Raw genomic sequence first — 14892 nt, 5'->3', positions numbered from 1 at the left:
AATGAAGGATTACCAACTTATGCCAGTAAAATGAAGGACTTGAGCCTTTTTTGCAATTTCTATGGATGAGTCATGTCAAATACAGCCTTAATAAACAATGTTACTTTGCCTAATATCATTAATAGTGTCCTGCAGCTTTAATAAACAACTTCATTCTGAAGTATAGTCTCAGTAAATGACAACTGCAATATATGGCTTTAGAAGATGAATCCCAGTCTTTAACAACCTTGCCTTGGGTTCTGATTCCACCAGATGGCAATACCAGCCAAATCCAATCATTGAATTAGGCCAATTTGTTTAACATGGTGGTCAGTCACGGTACATACTCACAAGTCAGAAAGAAAACTTGCATTATTTTACATAATACAAGAACTATTTAAAGCAATCTTATTACAAATTTCAAAAATAAAGATTCAACCTTTTTAACCCCACCAACCACCTCAAACCTCAGTGAGAGGTCAGCCTGTTTCCATTTCAAAAGGTCCTTGTTCAATGGGCATTGCCGCTATTTATTTCTTTTGGCAAACTTATGCATTCACTCAGTGATATTTCATTAGTTAATATCTCTTCCTGACATCCTTAAACAAAGTGCTAAAACAGCTGACTTACCAGCAGTATGGTGACTCAGTGGTAAGCACTGCTGTCTCATACTGCCAGGGACCTGGGTTCAATTCCACACTCAGACGACGTCCTTGTGGGTTTCCTCCGGGTGTTCCGGTTTGTTCCCACGGTCCAAAGATGTGTTGGGTGGATTGGCTTTGCTAAGTTGCCCACAGCATCCAAGGATGGGCAGGCTAGATGGATTTGCCATGGGAGATGCAGGATTATGGGGGACAGGGTAGGATGCTCGTTGGAGGGCCAGATAGATTGAATGGGCTGAATGGCCTCTTAACACACATTCCTTAAATGCTTCTTGCACAGCCTTCTGTTTCCGGAGTTTTTCTCCTCCTGATATTAAGCCATTTGGGGATCTTTACTTCTGCCCCAGTTGCTTTGAAATCTCAAACTGCACAACTGCTGTACAAGGCCTCTGTTCTCGAAATGACCTGCTACTCTCTCTGAAAGAAACTCACACTCACTGACCTTCTGGATAAGTCGACCTTTCCAACTTGATTAGGTCTCTGTCTCCATATGTCACAGCTTAACAGCCTCCCTATTGGCTTTTCTGCACTTGTCTGTAAGGCACCAATCTCTTCACCTCAATGATTTTCAAAAGCCTCATTTAAATGCGCACAAACAAATTTCCAGACAACTGTGCACCACTCAGTAATTAAAAATTAAACAAAACTATGTCTCACCTTCTTATCACACACAAATATAGATTTACAAATCAAACTGAAAGCTATGCAAGGCTCTATCCACTTTAGAACCTGAATTTCCAAATAATTGTATCATCTTTCTAGATCACGTGTGAGGTCTAAACAAATGCTGCCTGCCTAAACTATGTTTATGTAACAGATCTCCTGTCTTTTCTACAGTCCCAGTCTTGTAAATCTTGTCTTACATTAGGCCTGGTCTGCATAGGTTTGTAAAGTATCCCTTTATAGAGTCAGAGAGATGTACAGCAAGGAAACAGATCCTTCGGTCCAACCTGTCCATGCCGACCAGATATCCCAACCCAATCTAGTCTCACCTGCTAACACCCGGCCCATATCCCTCCAAACCCTTCCTATTCATATACCCATCCAAATGCCTCTTAAAAGTTGCAATTGTACCAGCCTCCGCCACATCCTCTGGCAGCTCATTCCATACCCGCACCACCCTCTGCATGAAAAGGTTGCCCCTTAGGTCTCTTTTATATCTTTCCCCTCTCACCCTAAACCTATGCCCTCTAGTTCTGGATTCCCCAGCCCCAGGGAAAAGACTTTGTCTATTTACCCTATCCATGCCCCTCATAATTTTGTAAACCTCTATAAGGTCACCCCTCAGCCTCCAAAGCTCCAGGGAAAACAGCCCCAGCCTGTTCAGACTCTCTCTGCAGCTCAAATCCTCCAACCCTGGCAACATCCTTGTAAATCTTTTCTGAACCCTTTCAAGTTTCACAACATGTTTCTGATAGGAAGGAAACCAGAATTGCATGCAATATTCCAACAGTGGCCTAACCAATGTCCTGTACAGCCGCAACATGACCTCCCAACTCCTGTACTCAATACTCTGACCAATAAAGGAAAGCATACCAAACGCCTTCTTCACTATCCTATCTACCTGCAACTCCACTTTCATGGGGTCCTGCACTCCAAGGTCTCTTAGTTCAGCAACACTCCCCAGGATCTTACCATTAAGTGTATAAGTCCTGCGAAGATTTACTTTCCCAAAATGCAGCAGCTCACATTTATTTAAATTAAACTCCATCTGCCACTTCTCAGCCCATTGGCCCATCTGATCAAGATCCCATTGTAATCTGAGGTAACCTTCTTCACTGTCCAATACACCTCAAATTTTGGTGTTCATCTGCAAACTTACTAACTGTATCTCTTATGCTCACACCCAAATCATTTATATAAATGATGGAAAGTAGTGGATCCAGCACCAATCCTTGTGGCACTCCACTGGTCACAGACCTCCAGTCTGAAAAACAACCTTCCTCTGTCTTTTACCTTCAAGCCAGTTCTGTATTACTTTTGCCCTCCGGTGTTATGGAGATCCTGAGCTGCTTTTCCCTTTAGCTCATCTGACATTATCATAGCGGACAGAGCTTGAAGTACTGCTCGGCATTATCTTTTAAAGATCCTTCCACTGTTGTACAACAGCATAAACCCAAAGATTGTGTATAAGTTCTCGCAAATCGAAATGAGATGAATTATCATTGAATCTGTTTTTGGTAGTGTTGGAAGCTTGGAACTAAACCCACTGATATTCCTAGAAGGACAAGGGCAGCACATATGTGCATCCACATACATACACCCTCTGCAAGCTCATTTCCAAGCCACTCACCATCCTGACTTGAAAATATACCACCGTTCCTTCACTGTCACTGGGTCAAAATCCTAAATTCCCTCCCTAAGGGTATTCTGGGTCAACCTACATCACACGGACTGCAGTGGTTCAAAGAAGGCAGATCACCCCCATCTTCTTAAGGGGCAACTAGGGACGGGCAGTAAATGCTGGACCAGCCAGTTACACCCACATCCCATGAAATAATAATATTTTAGATAATTGTGAGGCAGGAGGAAACTACAAAGGTTGGAAGGGAGATCACCACAAAGGGATTTGAAAATGAGCTTAAGAACTTCGACATGGAGCTGTTGCTCAATGGGGAGCCAACGTAAAATCGCCATTGGCCTACCATCTCTCAGGGCTGTTTTCTCATTGGCGATGGTGGTTTAGCCTGAGGGTTACCATGCCTCAGACGAGGGGAGGGATTGGGAAGGAGAGTCCTTCATGGTCCCCTCAGCTGGTGTGGGAGTTGAACCATTGGCATCACTGTGTGTCACAAAGCAGCCATCCAGCCAACTGCAGAGCCAAAGTAGGTTCGCAAGAACAACTGGAAATCAACACAACTTGACGTGTGATAAGATATAGGTAGCAAAATGTGTACCAGCGTAGGGTGAAAGATGGGAGCATACGTAATAACCAACAGCTGACAAAGGTGTGGATGAAGTACAGAAATAATTAAATGACGTCAAAACAGCTGCCAACTCGTTTTACACCATTACACACTGTTAGAATTCAGTCAATGGATTGGCATTGATCAAATAAAGACTACGTTCTGTGGGTATTTGGAATCTGAAATAAAAACATGATGTCAAGGTGCTGGTGTTGGACTGGGGTGGACAAAGTCAGAAGTCACATGATACAGGTTATCATTCAATAGGTTTATTTGAAACCACAAGCTTTCAGAGCACTGCTCCTTCAACATGTGGTCAACAGGCAGCGCTCTGAAAGCTTGTGGTTTCAAATAAACCCATTGGACTATAACCTGGTATCATGTGACTTCTGAAATAAAACCAGAAAGTGCCAGAGAAACTCGGCACGTCTGGCAGCAGCAGTAGGGAGAGAAACAGAGTTAATGTTTCGAGTACGATAATGACCACTTTGAAATGTTTCGAAGATGGAGAATGATCACTGTGGCTAATCAACACCTCCAGGCTCACTGCCTAAAAAACCAGGATGAAAGGTGAACGAGGAGAAGCTCAGTCACATTGTGAGAGAGAGTGTGGTAATAACCAGGAGTATAATTAGCAACCAGGAGGATCCAGTAAACTCACAGAAGGAAAGCAGAGGTTAATTCCCCCAATTGTTTTGGTCACTGCAGTTGATGGAGTGCAAAACCTGCAAAGGAATCAATTACCCATTAGCAGTTTATCTCTTCCCAATCAGAAAAGGTCAGCACTCCCAGATAATTCAAACAGAAAGAAAGATTGTACTGAGCACATTTATCAGAATATAGGAACAGGAAGATGCCATTTCATCTTCCCAGGTTTTTTCCACCAACCTACCATTCCGTTTATTCACAGCTGATCTGTATTTGAACCCCATTTGGCCACACCTGCTGCATTATCCATTAATCCCCTCGGTAACAAAAGCAAATCAGTCTCAGTCCTGAAAGCCCCAGTGACCCTCAGCACCAACTGTTTCGAAACAGAGAGAGAGAAAACTCAAGGATTTTGTCTCTACAATCTATAAAACAACTCTTCCTGATGTCAGTGCTGACCCTTCGGGCTCTATGTTTTAGTATATGTTCACTATCACAGGACTTGCTGACCAGAAGAAATTGCTTCTTTGCTCAAACAGTTTCTTTATCACATTAAACATCTCAATTTGATAACCCCTCCGTTTTTAAAATACTCCCAGGACATATACAGCACTAGCTTAGATACAGAGTATATCTTCTGCTATTCATAGAGTCATAGAGACATAGAGATGTACAGCATGGAAACAGACCCTTTGGTCCAACCCGTCCATGCCGACCAGATATCTCAACCCAATCTAGTCCCACCTACTAGCACCTGGCCCATATCCCTCCAAATCCTTCCTATTCATATACCCATCCAAATGCCTCTTAAATGTTGCAACTGTACCAGTCCCCACCACTTCCTCTGGCAGCTCATTCCATACACGTACCACCCTCTGCATGAAAAAGTTGCCCCACGGGTCTCTTTTGTATCTTTCCCCTCTCACCCTAAACCTATGCCCTCTAGTTCTGGACTCCCTGACCCCAGGGAAAACACTTTGCCTATTTATCCTATCAAGCCCCTCACCATTTTGTAAACCTCTACAAGGTCACCCCTTAGCCTCCGATGCTCCAGGGAAAACAGCCCCAGCCTATTCAACCTCTCCCTATAGCTCAAATCCTCCAACCCTAACAACATCCTTGTAAATCTTTTCTGAACCCTTTCAAGTTTCACAACTTCTTTCCGATAGGAAGGAGACCAGAATTTCAATATTCCAACAGTGGCCTAACCAATGTCCTGTACAGCCGCAACATAGCTTCCTCTACATTGTCCCCATTAAAGACTCCCAGGCCAATTGCAGCACAGGGTTGGATATGGAGTAAAGCTCACTCGACACCGTTATCATCAAAACACTCCAAGGACAGAAACAGCACAAGGTTGGATACAGATTAAAGCTTCCTCTACACTTTTAATCTCCTGATTGAGACCTTTTGAGGAAGCAACAGATGATTGATGAGGACAGGGTGGTAGAAGTTGTCTTTATGACCTTTAGCAAGGCCTTTGGCAAGCGCCTCAGAGCAGGCTGGTACAGAAGGTGAAGTCTGATGGCATACCAGGTGAGGCAGCCTCCTCTTACCCTGGTTCCTGGGCTCCTTTGGATCTTACACTTCTAATGACCCTAGCATGGACGTGTTCCCAGTCTCTGACTGATCCACAGCCAAATGGAAGCTGGGAAGGTTTCCTGAAGGTTCTGAGGACCAGGGTAATCATTGTCTGATTAGCATATTACACCCAGAGGCCAGCAGTTCTTCAGTTCAGGTCATGACCTCCTGGAAATACACCGATCGGAGACAGAACTTAAGGCCACTGGGAGTCGGGGGGGGTCACCACCGTGGAGTAGGGGAGGGGGGTGTTGGTTATGAGGAAGGAAGGAAGGGCCAAGTGTGGTTTTCAAAAGGACCCCCCTCTTCCCGACACCATGTCCTTTGATCAAACAATGAAGACCTGACAATGGAGGCATACCCTCAGCCCCAACATCAAGAAACTGACAAAGAATCTCGACAGAGCTCACTTCTCATATTCCCTGCACACAGCAACTGCCCCATAAGTGTTGGTTTTATCAGCAAGACCCACATCCCATCAAGTGCTGGACTTGGGCTCTGAAATCAGTGCCAGAGTATGACAGACTCGGGGTAAATAGCAAACACTGTAGTTATTGGTTGGAATGTGATAGAACTACAATTCCAAGAACATCAGTATCCCAGAACAACTAACAGAGATAAGCTTTGATCATAAATCAGTCCGGATGATGAAGGTGATCTGTGAGGATCACTGCTGAGACCAATGGTTGCTCAAAATTTACTTAAAAGATTTGCACTAAGAAATTGGAAAGGCAATTTCAGTGTTTACAAACGGTACTAAATTGGCTGGGAAGTGAGTGACATTGTGCAGAGAGACGCGGGGTATTGGCATGTGATTGACATGTGGTTTCTCTCCAGCTGGGGAATCCAGAACAAGGGGGCACCATCTCAGGACATGAGGAAGATCATTTCAGACTGGGGAGTTGTGAATCTTTGAAATTTTCGACCATAGAGAGCTGTGGACATGACATCATCGAATATCATTAAGGCCAGAGTCACCCAATTGTTGGTCCCTCCATAAATCAAGAGATGTCGAGCGTGTTGGAAAGTGAAGTTGAAGCTGAAGGTCAGCCATGACTGTACTGAATAGCGTAGCAGGCTCGATGGGCTGAATGGTCTTCTCATTCTATTTTCTGCCTTCCAACACTCTTAAATGAGCTTCACTAAGGATACAAGAGCCAAATATTGTGGATGCTGGAAATCCAAAACAAAATAAGGGGATGTTCAGCAGGACAAGCAACATCTGTGGAGCAGGAGAATTGACGTTTTGGGCAAGAGCTTTTCATCAGGAATGGGTTTTTGCCCAATATATCGATTCTCCTGCTCCTTGGATGCTGCCTGACCTGCTGTGTTTTTCCAGCAACACAATCTCGACTCTAAATTTCCAGTTTTTGCATTACTCACTTTCGCCTAATGTCTGTGGAGCATTCTGATAGAATAATCACCAAAATTATTACATTAATTTCAGCCCCTCCCCATAGATACTACAAAAGATTTTCTCCGCTTTCTCACCAGACATGAACGAGAGGATATATCTTGTTTAGAAAAGCAGGAGACCAATTCCTCTGTGTAAAAACAATCAAGGAGCAGAAGGAATTATGCGCAAGCACACAAGTCACTGGAAGCAGCAACACAGCGTAAGAAGGAGGAAGAAAACACTGGGAACAAAAACAGAAGTTGCTGGAAAAGCTCAGCAGGTCTGGCAGCATCTGTGGAGTGAAATCAGAGTTATGTTTCGGGTCTGGTGACCCTTCCTCAGAATTCTGTTTTTCTAAATTTATTTATTTTGTGGGGTGTGGGTGTCGCTGGTTGGTTTCGCTTCTGATTTACAGCATCTGAAGTTCTTTCAGTTTTTGTTAAGAAAACATTGGGATTCAGTTCTCGTGAAGCGATAAGGAGAGAACGCTGGTTAGACTGCTTTTGGAGTGCAGTGAGCAAGCAGTTCTGGTCTCCAGGTTATAAAAAAGATTTAGAAGCACCAATGTTGAAGAGAAGATTCACTAGAATGATCCCCACAGAGGATGCCTTTGATAAAAAGAAAGAATGAGGTGAGCTATTAGAGATTTAATATGGTCAGTGTAGAGATAATGATCTCCAATTCTGGGCAAGAGAAGAACTAGGGACCATCATATTGTGTTCTTGTGTACGTATGGTAGACTGTCACTTTAAGAGCCTGATCATGTGACAGGAAGGAATGTAGTTGCTGCTTGCAGAGTGAACACCTCCTTAATAAAGCTCCTGCTATTTAACGTTTCAACCATCTGGTCCTTCTTGGGATGTAACACAAGGATATGATCATCAAAAAGGAATCCAGCAGGAAGCTTCTTTATCCAGACAGTGGCTCTAATATGGGGGCAGGAGTAGGGGTTTACGGGTTTACGAGGCATATTTAAGGACAGCTTCGGTAAGCACCAGGACGATAAAGATATGAAAGGAAACATTAATGGCCTGAGGTCACAACTTTCCAAAGTGGGGTTTGAGACCCCATTTGGGTCACACACTGAAACGTGACGGCCACATGTTCTGAAGCAACCATGACCACAGCAATGTTCTGCAATGCACTCTCTCCCAGTTTCTGCCAGTCTCCCAGGACCCCGCCTTACCCTCACTGCTCACTCCGAGTCCTCACCAAGGGGATCACATGAATGTTCAAGGCTTGAGCTGGTGTTACCTCAGGAACTGCTCTGCACAGCACTGTTTGAGATATAGCAGAATGCAAGGGAACTTGTGTGGAACGTAAACACTGTTGGGCTGAATGGCCTGATTTTGGACTGTAATTACTTTGCACGCAGCTAAATTTGAAGCAAAAGCAGGAATAAAGGGTTTCAGTTCTGCTTTTACATTCATTCATGACATCAGTGGCTGGACCAGCTTTTATTACCCAGCCCTTAATGGGTCCTTAATCGGAGTGGCTTACTATAGCGATTTCAGAGGACAGTTAAGAGTTAGCTAAATTGCTGTGGGTCTGAAGTCACATGTAGGCCAGACCAGGTGAGCATGGCAGATTTCCTTCCCTGAAGGACATTCATGTACCAGATGTTTTTTTAAGCAACAATTGGTTGCTATTTATTTGATTCAGATTTCACCATCTACTTTGGCAGGATTCAAACCCATATCCCAAGAACATTAAGCAGCATCTGAATAACCATCCCAGTGACTTTGTCATTACACCACTGCCTCAGGGTAGAGAAGATGAGGTTGTTCTCCATACAATATAAAAAAAGGGGTAAGGGTAGATTTCAGGAGATGGTTAAGATGATAAGTAGTTTGATAGAAAGTGGAAGGTCACTAGAAAAGGCAGATCTGTGGCTAAAAAAAAACCATGAAGGTGACAAAGATTATTTTATGCAGCAAGTTATTATGATTGGAAATGTAGGGCCTCAGAACAGTAGAAGCAGATTCAATAATAACCTTCAAAAAGAACAGGATAAATCTGAGGAAATTAAACATTTGCAGAACTGGAGATAGTGCAGAGAGAGTGGGACTAATTGGACAGTTCAGTTATAGGCTCGATCCATTGCTGTGTTGTTTGATACTCTGATAAAGAATAACCATCACCTGAAAATGAGGTTAGAGCCTTAAATTTGTTCCAGGATGTAATTTATTGAGAACAATGCACACTGCAGTCTGCAAGGCAGAGTTTTTATATAATGCCAAATCTTCTTTGCTGACAGTGATTCTCAGCAGATTAACAGCATCATTGATAATAGCACTGCACAGTAATTCTGACAACATTCACTACCCAGCAATTGGTCATTGATTGCAATGATATAACCACTGTTGTGTTCAGTGCCTTTTCTATAGGAATGATTAGGATACTGTTTTTTTTAAACCAAAAAAGATTGTCATTTTGACTCTGGCATCTGATAAGGAACATTTGGGTATCAATCTGGTCACATGTGGGTTTCACCAGAATATCTGAACACTCTTCCGATTAACTTTCGACACAATCTTCTGCGATTGAAGGCCCTGTCAACTGTAATTGACCTATCACCCTCGTTTCCGCACTTGCCCCTTCCCATCACTCAACGGAATCGGGTTCCCCTTGTCCTCACTTTCCATCCCACCAGCCTCTGCACTCAAAGGATCATTCTCTGCCATTTTGGACAACTCCAGCAGAATGTCACCACCAAACTCAACGACCCCTCACTCCCCCGCCTGCATTTCACAGGGATTGATCCCTCTGCGACACCCCAGTCCATTCCACAACCACCAACACCAAACCCCACCTTCCCATGACACTTCCCCATGTAACTGAAGAAGGTGCAACACCTGCCCCTTCACCTCCTCCCTGCTCACCATCCAAGCACCTCATAGTCCATAAGACTATAAGTCATAGAAGCAGAAATTAGGCCATTCAGCCCATTGAGTCTGTTCAGCCATTCAAGCTTGGCTGATAAATTTCTTAACCCCATTCTCCCTGTAACCCTTGATCCTCAAGAACCTATCTATCTATCTCAGTCTTAACTATACACAATGACCTGGCCTCCACAGGCTTCTGTGGCAATAAATTACATAGATTCTCCACTCTCTGGCTGAAGAAGTTTCTCCATATCTCTGTCCCTTTACTCTAAGACCGTGCCCTCAGGTCCTAGTCTCTCCTACCATTGGAAATATTTTCCCAACATTTTCTCTGTCCAGGCCATTCAATTAGATCCCCCCTCATTCTTCTAAACTCCATTGAGTATAGACCCAGAGTCCTCAAGCATTCCTCAACCTTTCCAGGTGAAGCAGCATTTCACCTGGACCTCCTCCCAATCTTGTGGATTTCATTCACTGCACCCAACGTAGCCTACTCTACATTGGAGAAACCAAACACAGACTGGGTGACCACTTTGCGGAACACCCCCGTTCCATGCGTAAGCAGGGCCCTGACCTTCCCATAGCCGCTCAGTTGCACAAAGCATCCTGCTCACGTGCCCCACGTGTCTGTCCTTGGCATGCTGCAGTGTTCCAGTGAATCCCAGCACAAACTGGAGGAATAATATCTCAGCTTCAGACCAGGCACTTTACAACCTTCTGGACTTAACATAGAGATCGACACCTTCAAACTGTGAACCCACTCCCATTCCTTCCCTTTCTTTTAGCTTTACTTGTTACATTCTCTGTCACAATGTCCTCTCTCTCCCCATCCCCCACCCCAGTGGGACTGTCTGTTCTTTCCAATCTAACGGTTAGACACACCATTGTTCTGCCGTTCTCCCATTCCAATCATTTAATCTGAACAATCTGCACCCATACTCCTCCAGATCTCTTCCAGCCCTCCAGGCGTTGCCCCCTCTACACTTCACATCAGCTCTGGATGAAGAGTTAACTGGACTTGAAACGTTAGCTCGCTCTCTCTCTATGGATGCTATCTGACCCGCTGTGATCTCCAGTGTTTGTTGTTTTCAGTACAGATTTCAGCATCCACAGAATTTTGCACCTTCCTTTTCCAAAGTACCTTTCAGAACCTCAGGACCATTCCAAACCACTTCACAGCCAATGACATGTTTTTCCAAGTGCTGTCACGTATGAAATGTAGCAGTCAGATTGTGCACAGCAAGCTCCCACAAACAGATAATTAGATAAGACCTCAAAAATCAATATTTTAATGATGTTAGTTTCAGAATTCCAAACAGGAACAGTACAATTCATAATCTCAGCAATTTATAGTCCAGCTCACATATTTCCTGAACTATAGTCAAGGATGGACTTCCTGAAAGGACACTGAAAAAAGATTCAAAATTAACTTTCAGAAAGGAATTGGATACATCATCAAAATTAAGAAAAATCGCAAGACATTTGGAAAAAAGCAGGAAAGAGGGACTAATTATCTCACTCTTTCAAAGCACCAATACCATAACAGTAAGATTTTCATCATTCTCAGAGTCCCAGATGGAACTCTAGCATTATCCTGCCTCCATTAAACTCGAGAACATTTGACATAATCCAAATGTAAATAAACACTGTGTAGTTAGTGGTAAATAAAATCTACTCGAGAACTCTAACAGCTAGAACATCACATGGAATTATCCCTTAGCACATAACCAATCAATGGTTAATAATGTTTTATAGATTGGAAAAAGACAATCTATCCAATTCTGTCTTTCCGATGATAGAAACAAAGCATTTCACTCCTAAACCTGCTTAAAATGTACATGGACCTGCTCTGCTACTTCTCAGTGGATGGGAATTATTAAATCAAAGGATATTTTGACTTATTCAGAGGCAGTTACAATCAGGGACAATTATTTCCTCATTGACTCCAAAATACTGAAGAACAAAATAGTTACACAATTCACTGGCAGTATATTGATGAGCTGAAACACAAAGAAACCAATCACAATCTGCTCAGAGATGATTAAGTCAGCAATAAAATGATCATTGATTGGGTCATTGGAAAGTAGAATCAAAGTTTTTGCCCATACATTACAAAGGAAGAGGAGGCCATTCAGCCCGTCAAGTCTGTTCCACCATTGGATGCAATGACTGCTGATCTGTGACAGAAGTTCATGTGCCTATATCCCATCATACCTCTTTTCAAACATAAATCTGAGATTGTTAGATTAACAATTACAGGTAATCCAACGTCAACTGATGGGTAGAAGAGAACTACACTATTCTACCATCCTTTGCATGATGAAAGGGTTTGTTCTAATATCTACAATATGTGCTTAGCTCTAGACTCCCCATCCAACAAACATATCGATAAGGAGAAACTATGGGCTCCCCTGAATACCAATTCAATGAAATCACCCTTTAATTAATCATCTAAACCAGTGGAATGTACTTTCTTAGCTTGCGTTACCTCTCCTAGTAATTTAACACTTGAACTCCAAGTTTTATTCTGGTAAATCCACACTCTACTCCCTCCAAAACCAATTTATTTTTCCAAAGATGTCATGTCCAGATTTGCTAATGAAGCTCCATTTGTGGTCTAACCATGACTTTGCATAATTCAAAGTTAAAATGATAAGTTGCTGGAGAAACTCAGTTTATCTCACAGATTATTTGGGAGAGAAATAGAGTTTAGAGTCCAATATGATTCTTCTTCAGCACTGAAGTGGGCTGTAAATTATGGCTTATAGATACTTTCTAGTCAGATATGTTATGACACATCATTAGATGATATGGGGCTTGAACCCAGGCTTTCCTATTCCAGAGGTAGGGGCATTGCCAGTACACAAGAGTTTCCTAAAATTCTGGCTTGTGTGTTGTGGAAACAAGGAAGAGAGGTGAGTGGAACTGATAGGAAAGCTGCCCAGAATAAAAAGGCATAACGAGCACTAATGCAGTAGACCCCTCCCCCAAGTAGTAAACTGTAATTTTCCAGACTCCTTCAGTTCTGAAGAGTCACAACAGACTCAAAACATTAACTGTGTTTCTCCCTCCACAGATGCTGCCAGACCTGCTGAGCTTCTCCAGCAATTCTTTCAGATTTCCAGCATTCACAGCACTTTGCTTTTATATTTGTACAATTCAAACATAGCTCTTATCCCCTTCTGACCCCATTCCCTCGACATTAAGGTGAGCAGCCTATTAGCCTTTGCGATCTCCAGACCTGTTTGTGTATTTTTCTCAAACTGTGTGGCTCCCTGGCCTTCCACTGTTTCCAACACTTTCAGCCTTCCTGGCCTCCTAGTTTTCTCAGGTCCAAAGTGAGTGACTTCACATGTGTGCACTTACAATTAGGGTCTGTTAGCTCAGCTGAAGTTACCATGAAGGACACTCCTTCTCAACCTCTCCCCTTCACCTGAGGCACGGTGAACCTCAGGTTAAACCATTCCCAGGCATCTCTTCCTAATGGAACAGCAGGACTATGGTAACTTTACCTTTAGCATTTTTACATAGGATTCTATCTGCCACATTTCGCACATTTACCCAATCTATCAGTATCTTTTAATAACTTTATCCTTCCAATTACAACACCACAATGTTTCTGGGCTAGTGACAATTTTGGCTGCCTGGCTTCTAATCCTATCATCTAAGCTGTTAACATTATGGTGAGTAATTGAAGCCCCAGAACAGATCCTTGGAGATCACATTCTGCTGAGTCCAGGAGGCACACATCATCCCTACTCTCCATCTACTACTGTTTAGTCAAATTTCTAACCAAGCCAACAATTCACCTTCAACTCCTTGAATTTCAACTTCAGCTAACAATTTTCAGAAGGGACTTGACCAAATTACCTTCTGGACATCTCTAAGAATAACATTTCAGGTCAAAATCCTGGAATTCCCTCCCCAAGGGCATTGTGGGCCTATTTACAGCACATGGACTGCAGCGGTTCAAAAAGGCAGCACACCCCCACCCCTAGGGTCAGCTCTTCAAATACAATGCAGAGTTCTGTCTCGGATTTCCAAGTCCTGTTCTTGTGTAGCAAAATGGTACATTTGCATGGACCAACACCACAGCATTAACTAGTGGTCACTGCCTGCAACTACATCATTACAGGAAGTGTTTACATATAATTATTTGCATTCTAAACATTTGTTATTTTGTCTGGCCAGCAAAGCCCACATTCCAACAATGCACAGTACTGTACACCAAAAATCTTACCAAGACAGGCAACCTGAAACAGATACTAAAATTCCTTCCTGAGCTCACTGCATTATGTTGAGACTAATATGTTAACAGACATAATGAAACTCCACCAACATCATAAATCTGCCAAATACAATTCAAACCCCCATTGCCAAACACTTGGATTGATTGTCTGAGCTTGCAAAATTACACTTAAATCAAAAATGCTAAATGTTGACTGGCAGCTAGTCAGGGAAATTGTGATCATCCCTGATTCTCAGGGCCCTGATCAGGAGCTTATTCACTCTTTCTATCCCTTTCTCTGGGTATTTCACACACTCTCTCTCTGAATCTCCCCCTCTGTTTCGCACTCTCTCTATTCCTGTCTCTCTCTGTTTCACTGTGTCATTTTCTCTCTCTGTGTCAGTTGCTCTCTCTCTCTATCAGTTTCTCTCACGCTCATCGATCCAAAGGATTTTTTTTTGCTGATGCCTCTAGTTTACACTCAGGCTTCACCGATTCTCAAGACGCTGGGAGGAGGAAAACGTGAAATTTTGCAGCAACAGATTCCCACAGACAGAAACGGATAGGAATATGCTAAAACATGGACTGACACAGGAAATAAAGCAGC

At 43.0% G+C, this 14892-nt stretch overlaps 1 protein-coding gene across 10 annotated transcripts in view; it reads right to left on the bottom strand.

The window, feature by feature from the left end:
• Positions 1-14892, bottom strand: part of kcnq2b (potassium voltage-gated channel, KQT-like subfamily, member 2b) — a 176007-nt gene that overhangs the window by 160257 nt on the left and 858 nt on the right. The window lies entirely within an intron of this gene.

Source organism: Chiloscyllium punctatum, chromosome 37, assembly GCF_047496795.1.
Source record: "Chiloscyllium punctatum isolate Juve2018m chromosome 37, sChiPun1.3, whole genome shotgun sequence".
Classification (NCBI taxonomy): domain Eukaryota; kingdom Metazoa; phylum Chordata; class Chondrichthyes; order Orectolobiformes; family Hemiscylliidae; genus Chiloscyllium; species Chiloscyllium punctatum.
The sequence above is the reverse complement of the archived record's forward strand: the minus strand, read 5'-3'. Positions and strand labels throughout refer to the sequence as shown.